Below are 14,295 nucleotides of genomic sequence, written 5' to 3' on the forward strand. Positions count from 1 at the left end.
TCGACAAAGGTTTTATCAGACCAAGTGTTTCCCCATGGGGCGCACCGGTGTTATTTGTTAAGAAGAAGGATGGAAGTATGAGAATGTGCATAGATTATCGTGAGTTGAATAAACTTACGGGGAAGAATAGATATCCATTGCCAAGGATTGATGGTTTGTTTGACCAAATGCAAGGTTCGAGTTGGTTCTCCCAAATAGATCTCAGATCAGGCTATCATCATCTAAAAGTGAAAGAGGCAGACATCCCAAAGATAGCGTTTCGGATGCGGTATGGACACTACAAGTTCCTCGTGATGTCATTCGGTCTAACGAATGCTCCCGCAACATTTATGGACATGATGAATAGAGTGTGTCAGTCGATGTTGGATAAGTCGGTTATTGTTTTATTGATGATATATTGATTTATTCAAAGAGCGAATCTGATCATGCTGAGCATCTGAGGGAAGTATTGGAGGTCTTGAAGGAAGAGAAGTTGTATGCTAAGTTTTCGAAATGCGCGTTCTGGTTGTGAGAAATGCAGTTTCTAGGTCACGTGATCAATCATGAAGGGATTATTGTGGACCTAGCTAAGATTGAGGTGACAACGAATTGGAAGACTCCGCAGAACCCGACTGATATACGTAGCTTCTTAGGGTTGGCTGGCTATTATAGGAGATTGATTGAAGGCTTCTCCAAGATAGCTGCACCGTTGACCAGTATGACCCGAAAGTATGTAGTATTCAGTTGGGGTAAGTTACAAGAAGAAGCTTTTGAGGAATTAATGAAAAGACTCACGCAAGCTCCAATCCTTGCTTTACCCGATGGTGACGAGGATTTGGTTGTATGTACTGATGCTTTGCAATGTGGGTTAGGTTGCGTGTTGATGCAACGAGGAAAGGTTAGAGCTTATGCGTCCAGGCAGTTGAAGGTTCATGAAAGTACCTACCCAACACATGATTTAGAGCTAGCAACAGTAGTGCATGCTCTCAAGATATGGAGACATTATCTGTATGGTACTAAGTGTACTATTTACACAGATCATAAAAGTTTAAAGTACTTCTTCGAGCAGAAAGAGCTGAACATGAGACAGAGAAGATGGTTAGAGTTGATAATGGGCTACGACTGCGATATCAAGTACTATCCTAGTAAAGCTAATGTGGTCGCTGATGCGCTAAGCCATAAGAATGAAGAAGTCATTGCAATAGTGAAGTCATATCAATTGATCATGAACTCAAGTCTTTTCGAAGAAATAATCAAGGTGCAGACAAAAGTGCTGGTAAATGAAGGGCTAGTGAAGAAGGAAAGGATTTTCGGTCAGCAAGATGAGTTGATGGAAAACACTCGTGGTGTTAAGACTAGGTTTGACCATATGTGGATTCCACGCCATGGAAATCTTAAAGGTCGAATCTTAGATGAAGCTTATAAGTCAAGATATTCAATCCATCCGGGATCCACTAATATGTATCAAGACTTGAAGAGAGACTATTGGTGGCCGAGTATGAAGAATGATGTAGTAGATTATGTCAGTAAGTGCTTAACTTGTTTGCAAGTCAAAGCTGAACACCAGAATCCTTATGGGAAGATGCAGCCTTTGGAGATACCTGAACTGAAATGGGAACACATCACCATGGATTTCATAACCAAGCTACCTCACACAGCTAAACATCATGATACCATTTGGGTGATTGTGGATCGTTTAAAGAAAAGTGCTCACTTTCTGCCTATACGAGAGGCTATCTCGTCGGAAACGTTAGCAAGTTTGTTCATAGAAGAGGTTGTGACTAAGCATGGAGTGCCACTGTCGATCGTGTCTGATAGAGATACTCATTTTACTGTTTTACTTTGAGGTTTTGGAAGAAGTTCCATGAAGCTATGGGAACAAGACTAAACATCAGTACAACGTATCATCCTCAAACAGATGGGCAGTCTGAAAGGACTATTCAAACCCTTGAGGATATGCTACGTGTTTGTATTTTAGACTTTGGAGGAAGTGGGGATGATCATCTGCATTTAGCGGAGTTCTCCTATAACAACAGCTACCATTCAAGCATTGGTATACCACCGTATGAAATGTTGTATGGAAGACATTGTAGAACTCCTGTATGTTGGGGAGAGATTGGTCAGAAAGAGCTCAGAAGTTTGGAATTTGTTCAAGAAACCCCGTCAAGGTTCGATCAGATCAAGGCAATGATGAAAGCTGCTCAAGACCGTCAGAAGTCGTATGCTGATAATCGGCGACGACCAATTGAGTTCAACGTTTGTGACAACGTGATGCTCAAGGTCTCACCTTGGAAGGGAATTATTCGTTTCAGGAAGAGAGGGAAGTTGAGTCCAAGGTAAATCAGACCGTTTAATATTATGGATCATGTGGGTGAAGTGGCTTATAAGCTAGAATTACCCGGAGAGTTAGAAGGAATTCATCCAACCTTCCATGTTTCACATATGAGGAAATGTCTGGCTAATGACACGTCTCATGTGCCATTGATAGATATTGAAGTTGATGAACGGTTAAACTACATTGAACAGTAGGTGGAAATAGTTGAACGCAAGGAAAAGCAACTTCGTCACAAGGTTATACCCTTGGTGAAAGTGATATGGAAGCATCGCAAAGGATCAGACGCTACTTGGGAAGTTGAAGATGAGATGCGCAACTTTTACCCAAATTTGTTTAAAAACTAGTTAGGTTTCGGGGACGAAACCACTTTAAGGAGGGAAGACTTGTAACATCCTAAATTTTATATTAATAAATAAAGGAAATTATGTTTATTTAAATGTGTGATAATATTTAATTAAGTTTAAATATAACAAAGGAGTTTAGACTAGGATTGGTAAAAGATGGATTAAAGGGTGGTGATTGGCCTTAGGTCCATGGGCTTAAGAGAGTATAAATACTCTCTTAAACCTCCCTAAAACCCTAAAACCCTCATTTCTTATTTTCCAAGCCTCCTACACACTCAAAATACACACACACAAACACCCTAGAGTTCGGCCGTGACAAAGAAGAAGGATCCAAGGCCAAACCAAACCTAGATCTTGATAGATCTTGACTATACGAGCAAGATACAAGATTTTTGTTGAATAACAAAGCTAACTGTAACCTAAAAAAGCATAAATGTATGTTCTTTATCCTTAAAGGTTGTGTTTTTATTAACGGTTTGCCCTAAAACTTAACCCTAGAGCGAATCGGGTATAGATGGGTCATAAAGTTACAAGCTTGATGTTAAAAATGGACTTAGAAAACTTGTTAGTATAATACGGTTCATATTAAGAACCTAGATCTAGCCAAACGGGTTCGGGACCAATAAAGGTTCAAACTTTACGGACGTCCGGACTAGGTCTTAGGCAAATGAGGGTATGAGAACGTTAACTGATAATATGGAACCATGATAAGAGAATGGATGTTAAATTATAGCGAGAAAATGAATAATAAAGGGTGTGATACCCAACAGTGGGGTATTCGAGTACCCAGGGACTTGAATACATGGCGGATTCGCATACAATACATATACTCTAATACATTGAAGGATTCACATACAATGTATAAACTCGAATACATTGTAGATCGCATACAATACAATCTGATCATTCGAATATAAGTTATAGGCAAGCTAAACACCAACGTTTGAATACACCACGTACTCGAATACAATATATGCATTCGAATACAATATGTATTCGAATACACATTGTATTCAAGTATATCATATATTCGAATACACAATGTATTCGCATACATTATGTATTCGAATACACAATGTATTCGAATGTACTGAATTCGCATACATATGTGTTCGCATACCATTCTCTATTCGAATACAATCCCCTTAACCTCTTTGGACTCAGCCCATTCGAATAACAAATTTTACGCAAGACGAGTTATGAATGGATGACCTTTAGTGATATTCCGTGAAAGTTTTAATTCACTCTGATATTTAGAACTGTGTTTATGTGTAAATCCAACGTCCAAAGTAGGGCACCGGGAATGGGGCCTTACACCACATCTTGCATGTTGGGATTGAGACGTTTTTGATGTTGTACCACGGGTTTGTATTCTTCCTCCATGAGGATTTTGTGAGTACAAAAGAAAGGACTGATGCCCTTGATATCCATGATCTTCCATGCGATGGCCTTCTTTTGGTTTTTGAGAACTGTTGGTGCATTTTGTGACCGTCGCTATGCAATTCTGATCAGCGGAAACGAAGTAAGAAGTTAGAACAACTTCGCCATAGGCGAAGTTATAACAACTTCGCCGTAGGCGAAGTTGTAACAACTTCTGCCATAGGCGAAGTTAGAATAACTTCGCCATAGGCGAAGTTATAACAACTTCGCCTACTGAAGCCCAGGCCCGAGAATGTTTTATATATATATACGTGTGTCTTGTTTAGGTTTAGAAAATCCAGAAATTAGTGTGTGTTTTGAGTAGTTTGTTTGTTTAGAGAGAGTAAGAGACAAGGAGAGTCGTGTGAGACGACCCGAGTTAGAGCTCACCTCGGGTCAGTCGTGTTTTCTGTTTGGTTACGGTATGTAACGTGTTTGTTTGATTATTATATAAGAATCTGCAGATTTGATTATCCCGTTCTTGTATTTGTTCGTGTATGTGTTTATGTACGTGTATAATCGTGTTCTTCGTCTTCTACACCATTAACGAGTCTAGGAGGATTCCGCACTCCTAGACCTCGTGCGGATCTCGTATCGATCGGCGACGCCCCGCGCGGGGAACCTTACAAGTGGTATCAGAGCCTTAGGCTCTTATGCTATGGTTCGAGATCTGCGTTTTGGTGTTTCTGGCACGAATTTGATGCGTTCTTGGCTGAACAGCGCCGCAGGCGAAGTTATGGGATTCAGGCGAAGTTGCCGTCACTGTTCGTAGGGTTTCGGCGATGTTATTGGCCAGGCGAAGTTAGCAGCCAAGCGAAGTTTTAGCCAGGCGAAGTTATAGCCAGGCGAAGTTATGGACAGGCGAAGTTAACGAGAAAAAAAAAAAAAAAGAGAGTGTTTTGGAGTTTTCGTCTGTATGGCCAGGTGTACACGATTATTGTGAGACCGGAGATGTTGTTCCGTCAACGAGTGAAACTTGTTATCTCTGGGTCTTACGTGTGAACAAATACGTGTCAACTCTGGATATGGAGTTGAGTTTGTGAATGGGATATTGATTGAAACTGGATATTGACACATATTTGGGTGTTTGTGGGCAATGAAATTGTTGTTGTTCGAGGTTGACCAACTGAAGAAAGTCAAATTGAACTGAAGGTTTTTGTCATTACTGGATTGCGGTCAGAGCATATTATTTATGTTATTTTCAAGGCGTTCGAGAATTGGATCCTGTTCATCACTTTTCAAAAACTCAGCGAACTTATCCGGCGAACTTACACTTTTCCGGCGAACTTGTTATTTAAACCGATTACGTGTTATTTATTCCCAGTTTTCACACCGATTCAAGGTTCGAAATGCCATTATATCACATAATCAATATTCATTCAAGTGTCTAAATGTTTGTTTCGACTGGTTTCGAACCCTCGGACCATCGGTTTTGAAACCGAGTTTCATAACTTGTGTTTTTACGTGTTAAGAACTATTCTGATCGTCTAGATAACCTTAAACCATGTTATTCGGAGTCCTTAATCTTCAAAATTATCATAAAATCTCGGATTTTGAATTTTGAATTATCCTTACTGTCGCCGATTCAGATTCAGGCGAAGTTAGGGTTTAGGCGAAGTTATCCGTAACTTCGCCTGAAACTTAAGTTCGCCTGAGGCGAAGTTATCCGTAACTTCGCCTGAAGCTTAAGTTCGCCTGAGGAGAAGTTATCCGTAACTTCGCCTGAAACTTAAATTCGCCCGAGGCGATGTTGTGATGAGGCGAAGTTAACATTAACTTCGCCTAGATCATTTTTACTTAATGTTAATTAGACGAACTTAAAGCTGAAGCGAAGTTGTTCCCAACTTCGCCTGAACTTTAACTTCGCCTATACAGAGTTTATCACAACTTCGCTCATGGTAACCAGCGCACTTGTGTTATTCATTAATGATTATCTAACTTGGTTAGTTTGTTGCAGATATGGCTGCGGTAGCTGGTGCTGGAGGTGCAGGAAGAGACGATGGTGATAACCAACGTCAATTTTACCCGGGTCACAATATGTACATCACTTTAGACCCGGAGGCGAGCGGTGTGGACGATTACCGCGAGATCATAACTTTCCTCCTACGCTCGAGGATTTTTCATGCCATCACAAACACTCTGCCTATATCCTTACCAAATATCGAAGACTTCTGGCAGACGGTCGAATACGACTGTCGTGTTGAGCCCCCGGTCATGCGAGCGACTGTGAACAATCAACAAGTTCAGTTCAATTCTGAACAGATTCGGGTGGCATTACGGTTTGGAGAAGAGACGAGGGACGATCCAACTGAGTTTGTGGCTCAGTTTCGTGATGGAGCGTTTCTTCGAATGGGCTACTATGGTCCATTAGGTGATACCCAGAGGAGGAAGGGTTTCCTTCTAGATCAGTGGCGCTTCTTCATGCACGTTATGATAGTTTGCATGTCTGGGAGGAAGGCGGGCACTGACGGTATGGGTGCGACCATGCAGTCTGCAATGACTGCACTGACTTACAATAAACGCTATAGTTTCAGTCAGATGGTCTTTTACGAGATAGACAGACAAAGAAGGGCGATGTCTCGGGAGCGGTTCATTATGTACCCACGGTTCATCCAGATGATATTGAACCATGTGGCTCCGAATCTACCTCAGAGACGACCGATAAGATACGTGGAATATGTGAGCAAACGTATCTTTGCTCAATGCCGCACTTCGAGTGCGAGGAGCAACCCTGAACGTCGTCCAAGGCATACTCCACTGTTTGGTTTTTTAATCAACCCAGAGTATGTTCCTGCTGGTGGGGACGAGTTCAGAGATCCTCAACCACGACAGGCAAGAGCAACTCAAGCTCCACCTGCTGTGCCTGTTGTGTCGGCTGCAGAGGATATAGATCTTGATGCTGTTTTTGGAGGTCAAGGTTATTTTGATATGGATCAAGTTGAAGAGGTGCAGGTCTCGGCTGCACAAGGTACGGGTGTGAGTGTTACTAGAGCAGCAACGTCGATTGCTGACTCAGATTTGGATGAGATCATGAATGAGGGGAGACGGTTGATGGTGTCTCGAGAGAGAACGGTTGGGAAGAGAAAGAGAACGGAGGATGATGATGAGTCAGAAGAGGAAGAAGATATACATAAGCTGATAAGAAGATCAAGACGGGAAAGGACAGGTGCTTGCATGGGAGCTGGAGAGACTTCAAGGATGGTACGTTTTGCTCCGGCCGCACTGTCTGGTATGTCTATCGTTCCTTCTTCTGTACAGGTTTCAAGTACAAGCGCTGCGGATGTTCCCGTGGTGGCTACATCATCTGCTGGCATTCCATCTACCACTACCATCCAGACGTCGACTCCGGAGATTGTGTCTCTACCACCTCCAACGCTTACTCAGTCGGTGGTAGCTGCACGATTTGTAGAGTCAACGGTCGTTACTACTGCAGGGTTATCAGGTATGGTACCACCTGCGGTTACGCCTGCTTCTGATGTCTCGCCTTCGCCTATGTCAGACTCAGAGAGAATAGCTTCACTAGAGCGGATTGTGGCAGAGCAATCGAAGACTATTCAACGCCTAGTGGAAGCAAATCAACTACAGTCATCCCTCCTGGTTGAGCATGGGAAAATCATAGATGCCTTGAAGGAGTTCTTGGCATCTCAGGGGGAGATGAGCTGTAAGGGCGACGAGCTCAGGACGAAAAGAAGAAATGACTGAGACGATGATCCCAATGCATCGAAAGATGCAGGTGGTGAGCTGCCAAGAACTTCTCAAACTCTTGGTACTTCCACAGCTGAGGGGGAGTCTACCGACGCGGCTGGTGGTGATGATGTGGTGTTAGTTGATGATGACGTGATTGATGCGTTGAAGGAACTTGACGATGATATGTTCAGCGATGATGTGTTATTTGATGAAGATGTGCTGCCGAGTGATGTGATTGAGAAGATCGGTGAGCAGATTGAGATTGAGAGTGAGATTGAGGAAGGAGAGATAGTAGTAGAAGACGTTGAACACGAGATCCCTGATGTTGAGAAAGCCGACATGGGTACTGAGATGGATGAGACTGAGTGGGAGGAGCAGCCTAGGTGGAAGGAAGGCTGTGCTCATTGGTTTATTAAGACCAAGAAGCCTGCTGTTCCAGCCATGTTCAAGAAGAGTTATAACATCAAAGGCTATGCTGAGTCGAAGAAGGGAATTATCTGTTGGATATATGATGAATAGATAAAGTTGTTTGTGGTGAAGCGTTATGATGGTATTCAATACTTCAAAAGAACCCTGAGATCTCTCAATACGTTGCCGGAATGTGAGGTGAAGGATTTGAGGTTGGGCCTGATAAACAGAAGTGACGACAACATGGCAAGAGTGATTGGGAAGATCGTGTGGAAAGAAAGCATAAAAGAGAAGAAGTTTGAATTATTAAAGCCACAGAAGGGAAAGCTCGTGGAGGATACAGAAAGGGGAATGAGAGCAGATGGCAAGCCATGGATGGTGATGAAGTACAAACCGATCCGATGCATCAAGGAGGTTCCTATGAAGACTATGCCTCAAGATGTGTTGAAGAATCTTAAATGGTGGTACGTTGATTGCCAGACTGCTGAAGCCGTGATGGAAGACGAAGATGAACAAGAAGTGCTGAGGGTGTATGATCCGATGCATCTTGTTAACTTATCGAAAGCTGATCTGCAAGTGTTGAATGAAATGAAGATATTCTATATTCCTGCTTGGAAGGATGAAGCAAGGAAATATCAGCGAGTAGTCACGGTGTGTGTTAGAGAAGGAGTGCACGCGTGAAGATACAGGATTACGAGACAAGAGCTGAAAGATCAAGATATGAAGCTACTGCCAAGGGGGAGTCTGTTGATGCATAAATGTCAGTAGTTCATATGTCTAATGTCTGTAATCGAGTCTGTAATATTGTTTATGTATTTGTTTGTTTAAAGCGAAATTGTTGACAAGTTCGCTTAGGCAAACTTGTTAACCAAGCGAAGTTGTTGACAAGTTCGCCTAGGCGAACTTGTTGAACAAGGGAAGTTATGGACAACTTCGCCTGAGGCGAAGTTGTCGTGTATTTATATAGGTTACGGTTACTGTTTACGAGTAGTTCGAGTTACGTGTAATTCAGTGAGTCAAGTGACGTGAGGTCGAGAGTCTGTAAGTATCGCGTGTTGAGTTATTAATATAACGTGTGTTTGTTCGTATCGTATTCGTGTGTTCGTGTGATTGTGTTCTACGTCCGTAACGATCTACACAGGGATTCCGCATCTGTGTATATCGGGATATCTCGTGTGATCCGTCCAGGGAACCTACAAGAACATTAAGAAGTTCGTCTTTCTTTTCTTTAGAAAGATGAGATGAAATAATTACTGGGAGTTTAGAGTCTTTTTCTAGAAAAGCGTATTCGAGATGGTTTAGAAGTTCTTTTAACTCTAATACTGGTGGTTCTTCGATTGATGGTTTTGATTTTTCATTGCATTCAATAATCTCACATACTAATTCTGATTTTTCTTGATAGCTATTGAGATTATCGTGTTCTAAAATAGTTTTGTGATGACTTCAGTTAAGATTTGTGTTTCTAGTGGGATGTTAATGGAAGATTTTTGCACATAGCAACTAACAATAGAATCAATGATGTCAACACAATATAATGTGTAATCGTGATGTTGCGGATGTTGCATAGATTTTTCTATGTCAAAAGTGATAGCCTCATCATTGACCCTGAGAGTGAATTTGCCGGTGCAAACATCAATAATAGCCTTTGAAGTGGCTAGAAAGGGTCTTTCTAAAATCAGTGATATACTTTTGTCTTCCTCCTTGTCTAGAATTACAAAGTCTAATAGGAAAAAATTTTTGTCAATTTTGACAAGCATGTTTTCAACAATGCCCCAAGGATATTTAACGGATCGGTCAGCTAACTAAATGCTCATTCAGGTGGGCTTTGGTTCTCCTATCCCTAGTTTTGCAAAAACCGCTTAAGGCATTAATTTAATACTAGCTCCTAGTTCAGGCAAGGTATTGCTAACAGACAAATTTCCTATGAGACAAGGGATAGTAAAGCTCCCTGGATTTGTCATTTTCGGTGGAAGCTTGTTTGGAGGATAGCTGAACATTTTTCACTTAGCGTGACATGCGAGAGCTCCTCCAGCTTCCTTTTTTTTGTTAGCACTTCTTTGAGAAAGTTTGCATATTTCGGCATTTGAGCAATGGCTTCAACGAAAGGGATGTTGATGTGGAGTTGTTTGAAGAGTTCTAAAAACTTCCCGTACTGAGCTTCCAATCTCTATTGTTTCAGCCATCCAAGGTATGGGATAGGTGGAACATAAGTTCGGACTGGTTTCTTAGGTTGTACAGTGCCTGTTGGAACTAGTACCTCCTGCGTTTTGTCAGAGGCTTCCTTCTCCACAACTGGTTCTGAAGTTGGTGAGGTCAAAGTGGTTGTGCCACTTCTTATTTTAACTGCGTTAGCTGTCGTATTTGGATTTGTGACTGTGTTTCTTGGAAGAGCGTCAGTTGGTCTTTCAGACAATTTTCAGAAAATTTGTCCGATTTGAATCTCTAGATTCTGCAACGATCCTTGTTGACTTTTAAGGTCAACTTCATGCTTTAACAATACTCCGCTAATATCAACAACTCTTGAGTCGGCCTTCTTTTCTGCTTCATTTGTTTTGGTTATGATTTGGATCAACATTTCTTCAATTTTGAGTAGCTCGGATTCTAATGGCTACTGAAACTTTGTTCTTGGAATTGAAGTTTTGGTTGGAAGGATTGATTCATTGGCCTTTTTTTAATAGGTAGAGTTTGAGTGTTACCTCCGTCCCTCCAACTGAAATTCGTGTGGTTTCTCCAGCCTGGATTGTAGTTGTTGTTGAAAGCGTTGTTTTCACGGGCGATGAAGTCAACTTCTTCCATGGCCATAACGACTTGTTTGAAGTTACTTGTCTTATGAGTTCCTCCACAGGTGTCACAGGTGATCTTAGTTTTTGATAGTTCGGCTTGAAGTTGTTCGAATTTCTTAGAAAGGGCTTCAAGCTGTGCGGTGACAAGAGTGTCGGAATCGATGTGGTGCATTCCTTTATGTGTTGGTGTAGATCTTGGTGGGTTAAAAGAGAAACTCTTCTTTGTTGCCTTCTCCATGATTTCAAATGCTTCGTTAGGTGATTTGGATCCCAGGTCTCTACCGGCGACTTGGTCGATGGCCTGTTTGTGTTGACTGGATTGTGCGTCAAAGAAAGTTTGTACTTGTAACCATACGCTCAGTCAATGGTGTGGGCATCTTCTCAGAAGACCTTTGTATCTCTCCCATGCTGTGTGTAACAACTCATCTTCATCGGCCCGGAATCCGATAATGCTGGCTCAGTATTTGGCAGTTTTATCTGGTGGTAAGTATTTGAGGAGAAACTGTTCAGCCATCTGGTCCCAGTTGGTGATGGAACCAGTAGGAACAGATTCTATCCATTCTAGGGCTTGACCCCTTAGATAGAAAGGAAAGAGTTTGAGTTTGATCTGATCTTCTAAACAGTTTTGAATTTTAAAGGTTCCGCAGATTCGTTAGAATTGAGATATATGAGAAAGAGGGTTTTCGTTGAGGAGACCATGAAATTGAACTGAATTTTCCACCATATGAATGGTGCTTGATTTGATTTCGAAATGTTCGGTGATATCGGGTGGAGCCACTCCAGTGCCGTAGCCTTCATGAGTTGGTTTGACATACTGGCTCATGTTTGGTTCATTGTTTTGTGCTTCCATCATTTCTTCAGTTTGATTTTATCCTAATGCGGTGGCGTCTACTGACTCTTCTTTGATTGTTTCGGCGGTTTCTGCAGTCCGTTTATGTACTCGTCGACGAAAGAGTCGTTCCGGTTCAGAAATTGAAGAAACAAGCTCAGGTCCGAATGTAGAGGACATACATGGCGTTAAATCAAATTTAAACTATCTAATCTAAGGGTTAGTTAAAGTTAAGCTAGAAGTTAAGCTAAGCTATTTTAAAACTAAACTAAGGTATAAGTTAATTAAGCTAAAGTAAAGGTTAGGCTAGCCTTAAAAAAAATTAATTCTAAAATAATAATAAGTAAAAAGAAAATAAAATAAAAGTTAAAAAAATTATACAATTATAAACAATGATTAAACTAAAACTTGGATTGTTCTTAGAAACGTACCGTGTTCCCGTAACGGCGTCAAAAACTTGATGGTGGTATGCGCATGCTAGTAAAATTATAATGGATTGGAGATTTAGCCATGCACAAGATCATGTTTTAAATTTAAAAAAGTGATTTCTACTAAAACTAAACATACACAAAATAGGCAAGTGTACCTATCGTATATATAGAATAGTATTGGTAAGAACCAAGTATCGATCCGTGGACACAAATGTTTCCAATAATGAAACTTCGTTTTAATGTAATCGAAGAGTTCTAATCATTTTGGGTTGATTTTCAAACTTTTATAACATATAAATACTTATATATAATATATAGGTGACAAGAAGAGAAATCCTAAATGAGTAATTCAATTAAATGAAGGTTACCATCTAAGATCAAGAATCCACTCCATTTTTTCCTTGATGATTATTAAATAAATATGTGATAAACTTGTCCTAATAATACAATAGTCCCTCAATTCTAAGTGAACATATTCTATGACATAAAAGAATCTAGCATTTGTATTTTCAAGTCCATGCTTAATATCATGCTACCACGAGAACGCCAATATAAGTAGACAAGCAGTTTGGTAAAGTAGAACGATTTAGATTGACTTCGATTTCTCAAATACCAATCCTAACAACTTCGAGTGGTTGTAGTTAACTCACACAACCTTCCCTTGTTTGAGTAGATTAGGTTATAGTTACATATACTATTAACATATGATTTCTTTAACTAGCATGATAGCCTAAGCAATCGTGTTAACAATGTTATTTTAGAATTATCAAAACTAGAGAAATAGATCATAACTTATATCTCATAATGAGCATGGAGTTTCGCTCATAATGAGCATTGTTATGAACATTAAAAGAGATGATGATAACAAACACATGATTAAACTAGAACAATCTAACCAAATGTGGATGAATCCCCCTTCTTAATGATGATGATGATGGATAATGATAATGTTGATGATGGGGGATGATAATGGTAACCTCCAAGTCTTCAAACTCTTCACAAGATCTTCAACATGAGTGTAATGTAAGTGTTTTTATAAGAGAAACCAATATAGAGATTTTCTTCAAGCACACTTGATTAATGCAACATTCTCTACTATTTATAGGTAGTATAAGGAAACAAGCATGGCCTTGTGTCTCTAGAGGCACGCCCCCGTGTCCATGTGTCCAGTTGAATTAAATGCTATGTCTGATTATACATGATGACTCACCACGGGGGCGTGCTTCCTGAGGCACGGCCTTGTGCTTTTTAGTGACATGGGCTAATTCTTTTTGTCTTATTTGAAAGGTGACCACAACCCCATGGTTTCTTAACAACGGCCCCGTGCTTCTTTGTCCAATATTTATCTTTTCTTGTAGATTTTATCTTTTCTTGTGTTCCGAAGCATGGGGTGTGTTTCTTGCAACACGCGTGGTTGAGGGTTTTTCTTGTGCTTTTATTCATTTTTCTTCGTCTTTTCACTTGTTTCTTCATTTAAGGCTTGGGTTTACCTGAAATTGCATTTTAATGTGATAAGTAGCCTTCTGAGCTATATTATTTGATAGAAGTTGCAGTTTTTAGAGATTATTTGATGCTAAAAAGATGTATAATTTTATGTACATCAATGACATTGTCTTTTTTTATATGACCATTACCGAACACAAAATTCTGATAACAAAAAAAAAAAATCTGAATCTACTATTTGAACACGGATTAATCCTTTAAACAGTAAACAGATCTCATATCTGATACATGTATGAATACGATTAACCTAAACACGGATTTAGTTCAATATTACGTTTGATTGTATGTTATATGTATATATTATCAGTTGTATGTATGTCTATAATATTAGTATGAAGCTTGAGAGAGAAATTGGACAGCAATTAAAACTCAAAACTTAAATTAACAGTGAACAATGTTCACTATATATAGAAGATGGATCTAGTTCGTTAACATTCCCTAACGAACTAGAGTCCACTTCGTTACATACATTAAATGAAATAAACTTAACGAATCACCCCCTGATTCGTTAAACATCCTTAACGAATCAGAGGGGATATTAACTTAGATCTAGTTCGCTAAACATCCTTAGCGAACT

This window comes from Bidens hawaiensis, unplaced genomic scaffold (genome assembly GCF_021521415.1).
Source record: "Bidens hawaiensis isolate Kalapana, Puna unplaced genomic scaffold, B.hawaiensis_p1.1 tig00004773_1, whole genome shotgun sequence".
NCBI lineage: Eukaryota > Viridiplantae > Streptophyta > Magnoliopsida > Asterales > Asteraceae > Bidens > Bidens hawaiensis.